The 18,165-nt window shown below is 40.4% G+C and overlaps 1 long non-coding RNA gene across 1 annotated transcript in view; it reads right to left on the bottom strand.

Moving 5' to 3' along the window:
- LOC144341247 (uncharacterized) overlaps positions 1-13,119 on the bottom strand; it is a 33,596-nt gene extending 20,477 nt beyond the window's left edge. Inside the window, exons 1-2 of the long non-coding RNA XR_013418130.1 lie at positions 12,665-13,119; positions 9,304-9,406 (exon numbers count right to left, since the gene is read on the bottom strand). This is a non-coding gene — a long non-coding RNA (uncharacterized LOC144341247). The remainder of the gene's footprint in view (positions 1-9,303; positions 9,407-12,664) is intronic.
- Positions 13,120-18,165: the final 5,046 nt, after the last annotated feature.

Here is an 18,165-nt window from a genome sequence, read left to right as displayed (position 1 = left end):
AATCCTAAGCCAAAAGAACAAAGCTGGGAGCATCACGCTACCTGACTTCAAACTATACTACAAGGCTAAAGTAACCAAAACAGCATGGTACTGGTACCAAAACAGAGATATAGACCAATGGAACAGAACAGAGCCCTCAGAAATAACACCACACATCTACAACCATCCGATCTTTGACAAACCTGACAAAAACAAGAAATGGGGAAAGGATTCTCTATTTAATAAATGGTGCTGGGAAAACTGGCTAGCCATATGTAGAAAGCTGAAATTGGATCCCTTCCTTACACCTTATTCAAAAGTAATTCAAGGTGGATTAATGACTTAAATGTTAGACCTAAAACCATAAAAACCCTAGAAGAAAACCTAGGCAATAGCATTCAGGACATAGGCATGGGCAAAGACTTCATGACTAAAACATCAAAAGCAATGGCAACAGAAGCCAAAATTGACAAATGGGATCTAATTAAATTAAAGAGCTTCTGCACAGCAAAAGAAACTACCATCAGAGTGAACAGGCAAAATATAGAATGGGAGAAAATTTTTGCAATCTACTCATCTGACAAAGGGCTAATATCCGGAATCTACAAAGAACTTAAACAAATTTACAAGAAAAAAACAAACAAACTCATCAAAAAGTGGGCAAAGGATATGAACAGACACTTCTCAAAAGAAGACATTTATGCAGCCAACAGACACATGAAAAAATGCTCATTATCACTGGTCATCAGAGAAATGCAAATCAAAACCACAATGAGATACCATCTTACACCAGTTAGATTGGCGATCATTAAAAAGTCAGGAAACAACAGATGCTGGAGAGGATGTGGAGGAATAGGAACACTTTTACACTGTTGGTGGGATTGTAAACTAGTTCAACCACTGTGGAAGACAGTGTGGCGATTCCTCAAGGATCTAGAACTAGAAATACCATTTGACCCAGCGATCCCATTACTGGGTATATACCCAAAGGATTATAAATCATGCTACTGTAAAGACACATGCACACGTATGTTTATTGCAGCACTATTCACAATAGCAAAGACTTGGAACTAACCCAAATGTCCATCAATGATAGACTGGATTAAGAAAATGTGGCACATCTACACCATGGAATACAATGCAGCCATAAACAAGGATGAGTTCATGTCCTTTGCAGGGACATGGATGAAGCTGGAAACCATAATTCTGAGCAAACTATCACAAGGACAGAAAACCAAACACCACATGTTCTTATTCATGGGTGGGAATTGAACAATGAGAACACTTGTACACAGGGCGGGGAACATCACACCCCAGGACCTGTCGTGGGGTAGGGGGCAGAGGATGGGATAGCATTAGAAGAAATACCTAATGTAAATGACGAGTTAATGGGTGCAACACACCAACATGGCACATGTATACATATGTAACAAACCTGCACGTTGTGCACATTTACCCTAGAACTTAAGGTATAATAATAAAACAAACAAACCAAAAAAAAGCAAAAGTTCTAATATTCACCCACCTCTTTTATTAGCTGTGGAGTTTTCAGGTAAAAAATAAGTGTTTAATTGGCAAAAAATAAAAATAAAAATAAAGTGCTTCCTTGTTAGTGGGTTAATAGCATCCAACTGGTAGATTATTGTATGGATCATATGTTGTAATCTCCCTACAAATCTGGAACTCAAGAGTCTGGTCTCTGTGCCTATTGTGTTATATAGCCTTTCACATTTTGTGTAACCTCTTCTGGCTCACTTTTCTCAATGGCAAAATAGTAATAATAATTCAGACATGTACTGTCTAGTTTTATTTTATGTTTATTCAGTGTTTTCTGCTCTTTAGTGATAGGAAAAATAAAAGCATACATTGGCAAACAATGTAAAACCTTATTCAATAACAGATGGAAACTAGGAGGATGTGGACAATCATCAGTGAGGCTCCTGCACAGCTCTTTTGAATGCGGTCCACACAGGTCCAATATGTGATAAGACTGGGCCTTTAAAAATTCATACCAAATCTCACAGTTTCTATCCATGTACAAATTCCATGCTGGCTCAGGGTAATTTCTGCAAAGTGACTGTGCCTTTCACGTAATTTATGTTCTCTTTTCACTCTGTGGGGGCTGTAGGCAGATGCCTGCAGGAGTGTGAATTTGATGAAGTCATCAGCCAGCTCTGTGCTGTTCCTGACTGGGCTGGTGCTTCCGGACCCTGCTGGGCAGAAAGTCTGTGGAAAGCTCTCAATCTGTGCACCAAAAGGGGTGTAATGACTCAGCTAGGAACCCCAATAACCAAAGAGGGAAGGCATGGCACTGCATTCCCTCAGCCAGAGACAACTCTTATTTTCCCTCAAGAGTCATCCTGGGCCTGAACAAGCTCTTGGAATTATAAAGGCTGATTCCCAGGGTCAGCATAATGGGTCTAAAGACCACAGGAGAATTTCCTGATCCAGGAAGGTTGGGGTGGGATGGAGGGAGTGGTGTGTATGTGTGTGCACATGCGTTTATGTGTATTAGGGAGTTAGGGATGGAAAGGGTCTGCTGTTACTGAGAATCCACAGTCTATTTGGGAATAGGCTTCTTGCATCTGTGATGTAATGAGATATTGAGTCAACAGGCCCCTCCAGGGAGCACCAGGACCGGTACTTTGGTTTCCAGATATTTGGGGTGGGGATGAGTTGGAGGATCCCTCTTGCCTTTGAAGTCGAGCCTCTCTGGGTAGTTTATCTCACTGTAAAGACATTGCTCTTTTATGTCCAATTATGGTCCCACAGAAGGATGTTCTTTACTGGATCATAATTCTCTTCAAGTCACCAAAGGATACTGAACACTCACTCTATGTCAGGCCTTCTGTATCAGAAACTAAGGAAAAGCGTGAATATGATGGTGGTTCTGAGTTCAAGAAGCTTACGAAACAGCAAAAGCTTCCTGTGAGCTAGCTGTATACCAGGCTCTGTCCTAAGTCCTCACAACAGCCATATGCAGCAATTGCATTAATATTATTGTTACTTTAGAGATGAAAAATTGAGTCATGGATTAAATGATGTAAATTAATACAGCTAGTCAATTGTAGAGCCAGGCAGTCTGACTCTAGGGTTGATGAATAAACTGTTCTGGTTGCTCAGCAGTTTGAAGACCAGCCTGGGCAAAATGGTGAAATACTGTCTTTACTAAAAATACAAAAATTTAAATAAACAGCTGGGTGTGGTGGTGCAGGCCTGTGGTCCCAGCTACTTGGGAGGCTGAGATGAGAGGATCACCTGAGCCTGGGGAGGTTGAGGCTGTGGTGAGCCATGATGGCGCCACTGAACTCCAGCCTGGGCAACAGAGGGAGACCCTGTCTTAAAAACAAACAAACAAACAAAAACACTATTATTGTTTGCTGCATTAGTCTATCAAGAAGAGAACATACAGAAAAATATAATGTGTTAAGTGCTATGGAGGGGTAAGTACACAGACTGTGAGAGGAAAGAGAATGATGTATGGGAAGAGGAGAGCGACCAGACGCTGCTTCCCAGAGGAGGTGACGTCTGAGCTGAGCTCCAACATTGATTGCTCATTAGCCAGGCAAAATGGGGATATGGGTTTCAGGCAGAGAAAAAAGAGTGCAAAAGTCTCACAGTGAGAGAGAGCATGGTTTATTGATTTTTTTTTTTTTTTTTTTTTTTTTTTTTTTTTTTTTTGAGGCGGAGTCTTGCTCTGTCGCCCAGGCTGGAGTGCAGTGGCCGGATCTCAGCTCACTGCAAGCTCCGCCTCCCGGGTTCCCGCCATTCTCCTGCCTCAGCCTCCCGTGTAGCTGGGACTACAGGCGCCGCCACCACGCCCGGCTAATTTTTTGTATTTTTAGTAGAGACGGGGTTTCACTGTGTTAGCCAGGATGGTCTCGATCTCCTGACCTCGTGATCCGCCCGTCTCGGCCTCCCAAAGTGCTGGGATTACAGGCTTTAGCCACCGCGCCCGGCCTGGTTTATTGATATTTAAGGAATTCAGTGAAGTTGAATCATAAATTTCACAGCAGGAAATATTCAGACATGAGATTGCAGAGGTTTGTTTATCCATTTAACATTTGTTTAGCACCCACAATATGTCAGGCAATGTGTTAGACTCAAGTAAGACATCAATTGAAAAAAAATACGGTGTTTGCCCTCATGAAACTTATAGTCTATAAAATGAAATGACATCTCACCTGGCAGAAAAAAAATTAATTAAACTTGGAAAGAAGGTAAAAAGGTGAATAGCATGTTCTCTCAATGTCATACTCGGACTTTGTTTAATGGATTAACTCAACAATAATTTGAATATCTAGAATAATGTACCTGCTTTTGATTTTGATATTCCCTATTAACTATGAAATCATACTCTGACGTTAAATGCTTTATTATTCTGTTCTCACACTGCTGTAAAGGTAGTACTCAAGACTGGGTAATTTACAAAGGAAAGAAGTTTAATTGACTCACAGCTCCACATAGCTGGGGGGGCCTCAAAACTTACAATCATGGTGGAAGGGGAAGCAGGTGAAAGAGGTCATGTGAAAGCACAGGAAAAACTACCATTTATAAAACCATCACATCTCATGAGAATTCACTCGCCATCATGAGAACAGGGAAACTGCCCCCATGATCCAATCACTTCCTATTAGGTCTCTCGCTCAGCACCTATGGGTTACAATTCAAGATGAGATTTGGGTGGGGACACAAAACTTAACCATATCAAATGCATAATGTAGGTATCTGTGTGGTAGAAAAGATAAGTTTCAAGGTCACAATTTTATTGTCCTGTAGGATGTTAACAAATTAAATCTCCATTCGAGTATGTTAGTTTTCTATTGTTGCTATAGCAAATTCCCATGAATGTCATGGCTTAAAACAACTCAGATTTATTATTCTATACTTCTGAATATCAGAAGTTTGGTACAAGTCTTACCAGACTAAAATCAAGGTCTCTGCACGCTTTGCTCCTTTTTGGAGTCTCTCAGGAGATAATCTGTTTCCTGCTCACTTGAGTTATTGGAAGAATTCAGTTCCTTACAGGTATATGACTGAGGTCCCCATCCATATTCTTGCTAAGTGTAAGTTGAGGGGTATTCCCAGCTTGTGGAGGTCATCATGTTTCTTGGCTCATGGTCCCCTTCCTCTAACTTGAAAGCCAGCAACAGCAGGTCCTTCTCACATAGCATCCTTCTGACCTACTCTCTGCCTTCCTCTTCTACTTTTATTCTGTGATTAAACTGAGAGCACTCAGATAATCCAGGATTATCTCCCGATATAAATATCCTTAGACTAAATTAATTTTTAAAATCTTTCTTGCCATGTAAGATATTATATTCACAGGTTCTGGGGATGACAGTGTTGGGGGATCGTTTTTCAGCCTACCACAATATGGTAAACATAGTCCATGTTCCTCAAAATGCTCTTTTATTTACTTACTTTTTGTGTAAAATGTAAGTTTTATTTTTCATCCTTACTATATTTTAAAGAGATATTTTTCTTAGTTTCATAGTAAGTCTTTTTAAAAAATCTATTTTTATGTTTTATTTTTGTGGGTACATAGTAGATACATATATTTATGGGGTACATGAAATGTTTTTATACAAGCATGCAATGTGAAATAAGCACATCATGGAGAATGGGGTATCCATCCACTCAAGCATTTATTCATTGAGTTGCAAACAACCTAATTACTCTCTTTATTTTAAAATGTGCAGTCATTATTAATAATAGTCACTATTTGTGCTATCAAATAGTAGGTCATTTTTATTTTTTCTATTTTTCTTTTTTGTACCCATTAACGATCCTCACCTTACCCACCCCCTCCTACTACCCTTTCCAGACTCTGGTAAACATCCTCCTACTCTCTATGTCCATGAGTTCAGTTGTTTTGATTTTTAGATCCCACAAACAAGTGAAAACATGCAATATTTGTCTTTCTGTGCCTGGCTTATTTCACTTAACATATTGATCTCCAGTTCCATCTATGTTGTTTATGTTGTTGCAAATGACTGATTCTCATTTTTTTTAATGGGTGAATAGTACTTCATTGTGTATGTGTACCACATTTTCTCTATCCATTCATCTGTTGATGGACACTCAGGTTGCTTCCAAATCTTTGCTATTGAAAACAGTGCTACAGCAAACATAGGAATCCACATACCTCGTCGATACACTGAGTTCTTTTCTTTTGGGTATATATCCAGCAGTGGAGTTGCTGGATTATATGGTAGCTCAATTTTTAGTTTGCTGAGGCATCTCCAAATTGTTCTGCATAGTGGTTGTACTAATTTACATTCCTACCAACAGTATACAAGCATTCCCTTTTCCCCATATCCTTTCCGGCATTTGTTATTGCCTGTCTTTTGGATATAAGCCATTTTAATTGGGGTGAGATGATATCTCATCATAATTTTCATTTGCATTTCTCTGATGATTAATAATGTTGAGTCCCTTTTTATATGCCTGTTTGCCATTTGTATATCTTCTTTTGAGAAATGTCTATTGAAATCTTTTGCCCGTCTTTTGATCAGATTATTTGATTTTTTTTCCCTGTAGCTTCTTATATATTCTGGTTATTAATTACTTGCCAGATGAGTAGTTTGCAAATATTTTCTCACATTCTGTGGGTTGTCTCTTCTCTTTGTTGATTACAACCTTTTCTGGGCAGAAGCTTTTTGAGTTGATGTGATCCTATTTGTCTGTTTTTGCTTTGGTTGTCTATATTTGTAGGGTAATACTCAAGAAATGTTTGCCCATACCAATGTCCTGGAGATTTTCCCCAATGTTTTGTTATAGTGGCTTCATAATTTGAGGTCTTAGATTTAAGTCTTTAATCCTCTTTGACTCTATTTGTTTATATGTTGAGAGATAGGGCTCTAGTTTCATTCTTTTGCATGTCTCTAGTCTGATTAGCTAAAACTTCTAGCACCATGTTGAGTAACAGTGGTGACAGCAGGCACCCTTGTTGTGTTCCTGATCTTAGAGGAAAACCTTTCAGTTTTCCCCCATTTAGTATATTAGCTGTGGGTCTGTTGTTTTTATCATGTTGAAGTATGTTCCTTCTATCCCCAGGTTTTCAGAGTTTTTATCATGAAGGGATGTTGAATTTTATCAAATGCTTTTCCAGTGTCAATGAAATGATCATATGATTTTTCTCCTTCATTCTGTTTATATGATATATCACACTGATTGATTTGTGTATATGGAACCATTCTTGCATCTCAGGGATAAATCCTACTTGTCATGATGAATGATCTTTCTAATGTGCTGTTGAATTCAGCTTGCTAGTATTTCATTGAGGATTTTTGCATCAATATTCATCAAGGATACTGGCCTGTAGTTTTCTTTTTTGATGTGTCTTTGACTGGTTTTGATATCAGGGTAATACTGGCCTCGTAGAATGAGTTTGGCGGTATTCCATCCTCATCTATTTTTTGGAATAGTTTGAGTAGGATTTATATTAGTTCTTCCTTAAATGTTTAGTAGAATTAGAAGAACTAATTGGTATTGGTTCTTCTTTAAATGTTTAGTAGAATTCGGTTTAGTAGAATTCACTAAAAGCCATCAGGTCCCAGGTTTCTCTTTATTGGGAGATTTTTATTGTTATTATTATGACTTCAAGCTTGTTACTTGTTATCAGTCTGTTCAGGTTTTGAATTTCTTCCTGTTTCAATCTTGGTAGGTTTTATGAATCTAGAAATTTGTCCACTTTTTGCAAATTTTCCAATTTATTGGCATATGGTTGCTCATAGTAGTCACTAGTGATCCTTTGAATTTCTGCAGTATCAGTTGTAATATGTCCTTTTTATTCTGATCTTATTTATTTGAATATTTTCTCTTTTTCTTTTAGTCTGGCTAAAGATTTGTCAATTTTGTTAGACTCTGAAAAACTTTTTTGTTTCATTGATGTTTTGTATTGTTTTTCCATTTCTGTTTCACTTATTTCTGCTCTGATCTTTATTATTTTTTTCTTCTACTAATTTTTGGTTCTGTTTTCTCTTGCTTCTCTAGTTCTTTAAGTTGCATTAGATTGTTTATTTGATCAAAATGCTCTTTTAAATAGCTTTACCATCTTATTTCCTTATTGATGAATCAGTAAATTTTGGATACATGTTGCTTCTATATTTGCATGTTTTTAAATCTTGGGGAATTGAAATAATTGTTGGTTTTTGAAGCTTTGCTGAGATTGTCAAGTGGATTAACCTGCCAGTTTTCATCAAATTCTGAGGCATTGGAAGCACACCTGGGCTGCTGCAGCTCCGATCAGTGATTTTTGACTCCTACAATGGATCTCAAGTGGTAATAAACCTTTGTCTTTCCTCTCTCTCTCAAACTTTCACTTGCTCACTCTTCTAATCATGTTTCTCTTTTTTATTTTGGCCCTTGGACAGATTTAGCCCTGGTTCTGATTTAAGCATGGCCAAGAGTCATTTGCCACTGGTGACTGCAGTGATGGGACTCTGGCTGCATAGTGTGATCATTTGGTGATCTTTACTGGAACGATGGGATATACTCTCTTGGGTGAGAAGTGAGAGATAATTCTGTCAGTCTTTTCAGTTTGTTTGTTTGACCATTTGTGAGCTCAAGTAACTAAGAAAGTATGTTGTGCTTCCTGGAACAAAGCACATTCCTTTGAGATCTGGATAAGTGAATGTTTGTATTTCTATCTGTTCTTGACCCATGACTTAGTTTACAGAACTGAAACTGTAAGCTCTCTGTAGGTTTGTGTGAAATTAAGAAAAGCTTTACTTCTCATTGTGAGTGTGAAACATTTTCCTTCTCCTGAAGGATATTAATAAATTAGATTACAATGTCTCTTAAATTAATTAAATGCTTCATAATATTAAGGAATTACATAGATATAATATTCTCAGAATTCCCCATATTAGTTTATTCTCACATTTCTATAAAATATTACCTGAGACTGAAAAGTTTATAAAGAAAAGAGGTTTAATTGGTTCACAGTTCCACAGGTTGTACAGGAGGCATGACTCGGGAGCCCTCAGAAAACTTACAATCATGGCAGAAGGCAAAGGGGAACCAAACACATCTTCATATAGTGACAGGGGAGAGGAAGTGAAAGGGGAAGCACTACACACTTTCAGACAACAACTAGATTTTGTGACAACTCACTAATTATCAGGAGAACAGCAAGGGAGAAATACACCCCCATGATCCAATCAACTCACACCAGGTTACTCCCCTAACATTGGGAATTAAAATTTAACATGAGATTTGGGTGGGGACACAGAGTCAAACCATATCATTCTGTCCCTGGACGCCCCCCCCCCCCACCAAGATCTCATGTTCTTCTCACATTTCAAAACATAATCATACCTTCCCAACAGACCTCCAAAGTCTTAACTCATTCCGGCATTAACTCAAAAGTTCAAGTCCAAAGTCTCATCTGAGACAAGGCAAGTTGTTTCCCCCTGTGAGCCTGTAAAATAAAAAACAAGTTAGTTTTTCTATGATATAATGGGGGTATAGGCATTGAATAAATTATCTCATTCCAAAAGGGAGAAATTGTCCCAAACAAAGGGAGCTACAGGCCCCATGCAATTCCCAAACCCAGCAGGGAAGTTATTAAATCTTAAAGCTCCAAAATAATCTCCTTTGACTCCATGTCTCACATCCAGGCCACACTGATGCAAGGGGTAGGCTCCCAAAACCTTGGGCAGCTCTGCCTCTATGGCTTTGCAGGGTACAGCCCTCATGGCTGCTTTCACAGGCTGGCATTGAGTACCTTTGGCTTTTCCACATGCACAGTGCAAGCTGTCAAAGGACCTACCATTCTGGGAGGTGGAGGATAGTGGCCCTCTTCTCACAGCTCTGCTAGGCAGTGCCCCAGTGGGGACTCTGTGTGGCAGTTCAAGCCCCACATTTCCCCTCCACACTGCCCTAGTGGAGGGTCTCCATGAGGGCTCCATCCATTCAGCAAACTTCTGCCTGGACATTCAGGCATTTCCAAGCATCCTCTGAAATCTAGGCAGAGGTCCCCAAACCTCAACTCTTGCTTTCTGTACATGCACAAGCCCAACACCACTTGGAAGTCAGCAAGGATTGGGCCTTGCATCCTCTGAAACAATGACCCCAGCTGTACTTTGATCCATTTAGTCACGGCTTGAGCTGGGGCAATTGGGATGCAGGGTACCATGTCCCAAGGATGCACAGAGCAGCAAGTCCTTGAGCCTGACCCACAAAACCATTTTTCCCTTTTAGGCCTGCAGGCCTGTGATTGGTGGGGCTCCTGCTAAGGTCTCTGAAATGCCCTGAAGGCATTCTCTCCACTCTCTTGGCTATTCACATTCAGCTCTTCTTTACTTATGCAAATTTCTGTAGCCTTAATTTTTTCCCCCCCAGAAAATGAGTTTTTCTCTTCTGTTGCATGGTCTGACTGCATGTTTTCTGAGCTTTCATGCTCTGCTTCTTTTTAAATATAAGGTCTAGTTTTAGGTCATTTCTTTGTTTATGGAAATGAGCATAGGCTTTTAGACACAGCCAGGCCATATCTTGAACACTTTTCTGCTTAGAAATTTCTTCCACCAGATACCCTAATCATGTGTCTTAAGTTCAAAGTTCCACAGATCTCTAAAGCAGGGGCACGATGCTGCCAGTCTCTTTGCTAAAGTGTAGCAAGAGGGATCTTTTATTCCAGTTCCCAATAAGTTCCTCATCTCCATGTGAGACCACTTCAGCTTGGACACCACTGTCCATATCACTATCAGCATTTTGGTCACAACCATTCAACAAGTTTCTAGGAAGTTCCAAACTTTCCCTCACCTTCCTGTCTTCTTCTGAGCCCTCCAAACTGTTTCAACTTCTGCCCATTACACAGTTCCAAAGTTGCTTCTACATTTTCATGTATCTTTATAGCAATGCCCCACTTCTCTGGTACCAATTTTCTGTATTAGTTTGTTCTCACATTTCTATAAAGAACTACCCAGGACTGGATAGTTTTTAAAGACAAGAGGTTTAATTGACTCATGGTTCCATAGGCTGTACCAAAGGCATGGCTGGGGAGGCCTCAGGAAACTTGCAATCATGTTGGAAGTAAAGGTAAAGCAAGCAAATCTTCACATGGTGACAGGAGAGAGAGGACAAAAGGGGAAGAGCTACACAATTTTAAACAACCAGACCTTGTGAGAATTCATTAACTATCATGAGAACAGCAGGGGGAAATCCACCACCATAATTCAATCATCTCCCACTAAGTTCTACCCCAACATAGGGAATTACAATTAAACGTAAGATTTGGGTGGGGATACAGAGCCAAACCATGTCATTCCCCAAAATAAAGAAACTAAACTAATATTTTAAATGGGCTAACCTACAAAAATTCTTTCTTACAGAAAATGCTAGCTAGGAGACATTTTCATAAGAATCAAAATTCAAGTAATCAAGATGAGTCAATGTCCAAATCAGATTGATTTAATAATTAGGATTAGCAACAGTTACATGTAATTTCCTGCAGTTTTATCAGTGTGGGGTATAAATATAAGATTTTTTGAAAGTAAGGTTTGTTATATTTTCTTTTACACGAAGAGACTAGTTAATCTGAACTTCCTAAACTTTTTACACTAATTCATTTATTAGATTAGCTAATATTAGGCCTATATAATATTTAGGATTGTGAAAAAACAAAATTTTCAAATAAATTGAATTAGAGTTTTTACAAACCTTTTCTATTAACAGCAATTATATTTGTAGTATGTCTGTTTGAACATAATTTCTAACACCCTCAGTAAACTTTGAATCTATAGACTAATGTTAAATTGATAATGGATAATGATTAATGAATAATCTCTGGCTACCTGGGTAATTTCTAAGTAAAATAGAATACAGAAATCTTGGTTACTGAGTGTCATCTTAACATCTAAATGGGTATACTTATGCTTCCTATTTGCATATATTATAGAGTGGCTGTATCTTTGGATCTTGTTAGTGGAAGTGTTTCTTTTTACCACTTGGAGAAGGTGTAAAAGGCATGTGGATGGCAGTAGGAGGTTGTATTATATGTTCCTTTATGCTTTTGGGTATGCTTAAATGCTTATGTATGATAGATAATTCTTAATTACATACTTACTTATAAATTCCCTTTTTAAAATATAATTTATCAGTTTTAATGAATATAAACGGTTAAGACTACACCAGGGGCTGGGCATGGTGGCTCATGCCTATAATCCCAGCACTTTGGGAGACTGAGGTAGGTGGATCATTTGAGCCCCAGAGTTCAAGATCAGCCTGGACAACATGGTGAAACCCTGTCTCTACTAAAAATACGAAAATTAGCTGGGTGTGGTAGTGCGAGCCTGTAATTCCAGCTACTTTGGAGGCTGAAGCAGGAGAATCACTTGAACCTGGGAGGCAGAGGTTGCAGTGAGCTGAGATTGCACCACTGCACTCCAGCCTGGGCAATAGAGTGAGACTCCACCTAAAAACAACAAAAAAACAAGACAAACAAAAAAAGACAAAAAAACCCAAACAAATAAACAAACAAAAAACTATACCAGGCATTATGGCAAATAAATTCAACTATTTGCAAGATCATGGGAAAGAAAAATGGCAAGGATAAAAGAGGTAGTTTTGACCTAAGTAAAGTGTCTGGTTGTTCCATGTGTGAAAAAGAATAATGGAAGACAAAACTTGAATATAGAAAGTTGTAGATGGTTTTTAGAAATTGATTTGTAATACTTACAAATGATGAGTCTGAAAGAAGTGAAGGAATGTCCTCAAATTCTGGAAAAGTTTGCTCAGTGCTGATGGGCTCATCCGTAAGTTTAAAAAAGGAGGGCCGGAGGAACCTGAAAATCTTCACTGCGGAGTCTGACATTAATGAAAACCTAGAATATGATTTCTCTCTGTCAAAATGATAGATTTGTCTTAGAGTATTTATTCTGCTCTTATGAGGGAGAGAAAAAGGTTATTTTTTACACCCTGTGTTATCTGTCTGGAGAGCAAGGATTCAAAGTCTCGCCAGAATAATTTTCTGTTCTTCGTGTCACTTTATCATGCCTTTGATTCTAAAGAGCCAAGATTCCATATACTTGTGTCATCTTTTTCAATGTTTATTTAAAATATTTATGGTCTCTTTGATTAATAGGTAACCAAGCTATTGTTTCTATTTTAATCAAGTGCCTAAATCTCCTCTCATAACTCATAACTCTTGATTTTGTCATTCCAAAATCAAAGCATAATTTAGAAAAATAATCAGCATGTCTTTTTACACCTAATATTCTTTTCTTTTTAACTTTTAGTTTAGGTTTGGTGGTACATGTGAAGGTTTATTATATAGGTTAACGCATGTCATGGGGATTTCCTGTACAGTTTATTTCATCACCCAGGTATTAAGTACAGTACCAAATAGTTATCTTCTCTGCTCCTCTCCCTCCTCCACTCTCAAGTAGACCTCAGTGTCTGTTGTTTTCTTATTTGTGTTCATAAATTGTCATCATTTAGCCCCTACTTATAAGTGAGAACATGAGGTATTCGGTTTTCTGTTCCTGCATTAGTGTGCTAAGGATAATAGCCTCCAGCTCCATCCATGTTCCCACATAAGACATGATTTTCACTTGCGTCTGTGTGAAGAGACCACTAAACAGGCTTTGGGTGAGCAACAAGGCTGTTTATGTCACCCGGGTGCAGGCGGGCTGAGTCCCAAAAGAGAGTCCGTGAAGGGAGATAGGGGTGGGGCTGTTTTTATAAGATTTGGGTAGGAAGTGGCAAATTACAGTCAAAGGGGGTAGTTCTTTGTTGGGCAGGAGCAGGGGTCACAAGGTGCTCAGTGGGGGAGCTTCTGAGCCAGGAGAAGGAATTTCACAAGGCAATGTCATCAGTTAAGGCAGGAACAGGCCATTTTCGCTTCTTTTGTGACTCTTCAGTTACTTCAGGCCATCTGGATGTGCAGGTCACAGGGGATATGATAGCTTAGCTTGGGCTCAGAGGCCTGACATTCCTGTCTTCTTATGTTAATAAGAAAAATAAAATGAAATAGTGGTAAAGTGTTGTGGCAGCAAAAATTTTGGGGGTGGTATGGAGAGATAATGGGCGATGTTTCTCAGGGCTGCTATGAGCAGGATTAGGGGCAACATGGGAACCTAGAATGGGAGAGATTAAGCTGAAGGAAGATTTTGTGGTAAGGGGCGATATTGTGGGGTTGTTAAAAGGAGCATTTGTCATATAGAATGATTGGTGATGGCCTGGATACGGTTTTGGATTAATTGAGAAACTAAACGGAAGATACAAGATCTGAATAAAAGAAGGAGAAAAATAGGTATTAAAGGACTAAGAATTGGGAGGACCCAGGACATCCAGTTAGAGAGTTCCCAAGGGGGTTCAGCGTAATTACTTGCTTGGTTGGCAAGTTTCTGGGCTCTGTCCTTGAGTTTTTTTATGTTGTCATACACCAGGCCAGATTGATTTAGGTAAAAACAACACTCTTCATTTAAAAATATACAGAGTCCTCCTTTTTCAGCAGTGAGTAAGTCAAGGTCTTGGCAGTTTTGGAGGACAACTGCAGCTAAAGAGTCAACTTGGGCCTGGATGACTGATAAAGTTTGTGATATGTCTGTGATGCTAGCAGAGAAGTCATTAGAAAGGCTATGAAAGGTCATGACAGAGGTTGAAATGCCTGCTATTCCAGTACCAACAGCAATAGTGGAGGCAGAAAGTCCTAAACTGAAAAGCAAGGGAATTAGTGGAATAACTCTTTTTTGTCATGTTGGTGTCACGAGGGGAACAGGGAGCTCTTTGGTCCCATTTGCAAATTGAATTTTGGGGGTAAGGAAAACTAGTGTGAATGTGCCTGTCCAATTAGCAGGTAGACACATGTAGGTAGAGGATCCACAGAGGAAGAAGAGACCTTGTGAGAGGCAAAACTGGAGATGCAAAGTAAAAAGATGAGAAGGGGGTGCTGAAAGAGGTGTCTTGTTCCCAGACTCCTAGGGATCCAGCTACGGCAGCAGCCATCAGAGGTTGTAATGGGGACTGATGGGGCGACTGCTTAGAGGGGAATGTTTGATTTTCATGGTGTATGAGAAAATGTTGAGTGTCTATGAGCAACCTTTCACTGTTATTTTCAGGGCCGGGTATAAGTAAACAAGAAGAGGGTCTGGGGGAAGAGTCTGACAAGCAAGGGGAAGGCAGCCAAGAATGGAGTGAAATGCAGGGTAAGTGTCTTCCTAAGCAATAATTACTGCGAATGTTTTTAAGTTTGCCAGTATTGATAGAGGGCTTATCTGTAATACGGAGCTGGAAGGCTCCAATTGTTTCAGTGATGTGTGTAGTCGGGCTTTGGAGATGAAGACTGAAGGAACATCAATAGGGTGAAAGGTTACCTAGGGGAATTCCAGTGGGTCTTTGCTGAGAGATACATAAAGGAGTGGCCACAGGAATAGTAGTTTGTATTGTGAGGGGTCCAAATATCAGGGGAGTAGAGTTGATATAAGGAGAAAGGTTTTTTAAGTAAGTGAGGAGGAGGGAGGCAGCTTGCTGGTGTGAAATGTCTGGGGAGGTCTTGCTGGACCTGTCTAGAAAGTAAATGAGTTCTTCAGGAGGGTAAAGGTGAGGGCTGTTAAAGGAAGTTCAGAGGTGTAGGGAGACAGGAGATGTTGCCCAGTCTGTATGTAAGGTGGGGACAGCTGTGTAGGCGCTGGAAGAAAGGGAAATGCAAAGCCAGCAATTGTTTGCTAAGGAGGGATTAGAAATGGCTAGGAGAGAGTAAGATTGATAGTGTGTTGGAGATAGCTGGGGAGGGGTAGAGGGTGGCATAAGAATGGGAATGAAAGTAAGAGTGAGTATAAAAGTAAAGAATAGCCGGGCGCGGTGGCTCAAGCCTGTAATCCCAGCACTTTGGGAGGCCGAGACGGGCGGATCACGAGGTCAGGAGATTGAGACCATCCTGGCTAACACAGTGAAACCCTGTCTCTACTAAAAATACAAAAAACTAGCCGGGCGAGGTGGCGGGCGCCTGTAGTCCCAGCTACTCGAGAGGCTGAGGCAGGAGAATGGCGTGAACCCGGGAGGCGGAGCTTGCAGTGAGCTGAGGTCCGGCCACTGCACTCCAGCCTGGGTGACAGAGCGAGACTCCGTCTCAAAAAAAAAAAAAAAGTAAAGAATAGAACTTCATCAGGGTGAAAGTATTGGAGGGTTCCCTGCCAGCAAAGATCATCTATCCACTCTAAGAGTGAGTTAAGAGTGGTGGTTTGGGGATAGCACCAAGAGATATCGGCTGTGATGGCTTGGAGAAACAGTGTAAACCAGCAGTATAAACAAGAATAGGGTATTTATGAGTAGTTGAAAATGGTGAATAGGAGTATGACTAGACAGAAGACAGTAGGGATGACTAGTTTTTAGGGCTCAGTCCAAGTAGTGGGGGTGACTTCATAAAGCCCTGTTGCAAAAAGTAGGGTAAAGACAAACAGACCTAATAGAATGAAGGGGTGTATTAGGCTAATAAGGATTATTACTGTTCTTCAGAAATACGAGTGAGTTTAAGGGAAGTAGGGGAGAGTACTTTCGACTTCCAGGAGAAAGAGGAGGGATTAGGATGGCTGTCTGACAGACACAGCTTTATCCTGGAACAGTGAACCCAGTGGGGAGGATCCTGCAGGTGGACGGCAGTTGGGGTACTATAGATGACTAAGTAGGGTCCGGTCCATTGAGGTTATAGAGTTTGAGGGGTCAGATTCTTAACAAGAACTGATCGTTCAGCTGGGATGTCTTCATATGACTGGGAATCTACAGTAGGCAAGAGAAGATTAGCAGCCTGGTGAATTTCCTGTCTAGCCTGCTGGAGGACTGGAAGATAAGTTGCCTAGAGGGCTGGTGTCTGGGATGAGGTTGGGGCTGAGCAAGAAAGTGCATCCATATAAAAGTTCAAATGGACTGTACTCTGTAGTATCTCGAGGACAGGCTCTAATTCTGAGAAGGGCAAGAGGTAAAAGTACTGTCCAGTCCTTTTTAAGTTAGAGGCTGAGCTTGGTGTGGTGTGTCTTTAAAAGACCATTAGTCCATTCTGCCTTTCATGAAGATTGAGGACAGTAAGGGATATGAAGGTTCCATTGAATACCAAGAGCCTGAGAAACTGCTTGGGTGATTTCACTAGTAAAGCCCGGTCCAGTATCAGACTGTATAGAGGTGGAAAGGAATTATGTCTGACAGAAGGGAAGAAATGACCACGGTGGCTTTCTCAGACCCTGTGGGAAAGGTCTCTACCCATCCAGTGAAAGTGTCTACCCAGACCAAGAGATATTTTAGTTTCCTGACTCAGGGCATGTGAGTAAAGTCAATTTGCCAGTCCTGGGCAGGGGCAAATCCCCGAGCTTGATGTGTAGGAGAGGGAGGGGGCCTGAACAATCCCTGAGGGGTGGTAGAATAGCAGATGGAACACTGAGAAGTGATTTCCTTGAGGACAGATTTCCATGATGGAAAGGAAATGAGAGGTTCTAAGAGATGGGCTAGTGGCTTATAACCCACATGAAAGAGGTTATGAAATGAAGACAGAAGAGAATGAGCCTGAGGCTGGAAGGAGATATTTTCCTTGGTCTAAGAATTATTTCCCTTGTGTGGGAAGAGATTGATAGGTGGAAGTTTCAGCAGGGGAGTAGGTGGGAGTGACCTATAAGAAGGAGAAAAATTGGCCATGAGGGATAGAAGTTGGAATGCTAGCTGCTTCTTTAGCCACCTTATCAGCATAAGCATTGCCTAGAGCAATGGGATCTGATGCCTTTTGAGGCCCCTTGCAGTGAATGACTCCAGCTTCCTTTGGAAGTAAAGCAGCCTTGAGAAGAGTATTTATTAAAGAGGTATTAATGATAGAGGACCCTTGTGTGGTGAGGAAACCTCTTTCTGCCCATGTAACAGCATGGTGGTACAGGATATGGAAGGCATATTTAGAGTCAACATAAATATTGACACGTAATCCCTTTGCAAGAGTAAGTGCCCGAGATAAGGCAATGAGTTCAGCTTGCTGAGAGGTAGTGGAGGTGGGCAGACTGGTAGCCTCACTGATAGATGTGGAAGATACTATAGCATAGCCTGCCTTTGCTGGTGAGTGGCGATTAGGCCTGCTGGAACTGCCATCAATAAACCAAATGTGATCAGGGTGAGGAACAGGAAAGAAGGAAATATGGGGAAATGGGGTGAATGTCAGGTGGATCAGAGACATACAGTCATGAGGGTCAGGTGTGGTATCTGGAA

Source organism: Macaca mulatta, chromosome 6 (genome assembly GCF_049350105.2).
Source record: "Macaca mulatta isolate MMU2019108-1 chromosome 6, T2T-MMU8v2.0, whole genome shotgun sequence".
Lineage (NCBI taxonomy): Eukaryota > Metazoa > Chordata > Mammalia > Primates > Cercopithecidae > Macaca > Macaca mulatta.
The sequence above is the reverse complement of the archived record's forward strand: the minus strand, read 5'-3'. Positions and strand labels throughout refer to the sequence as shown.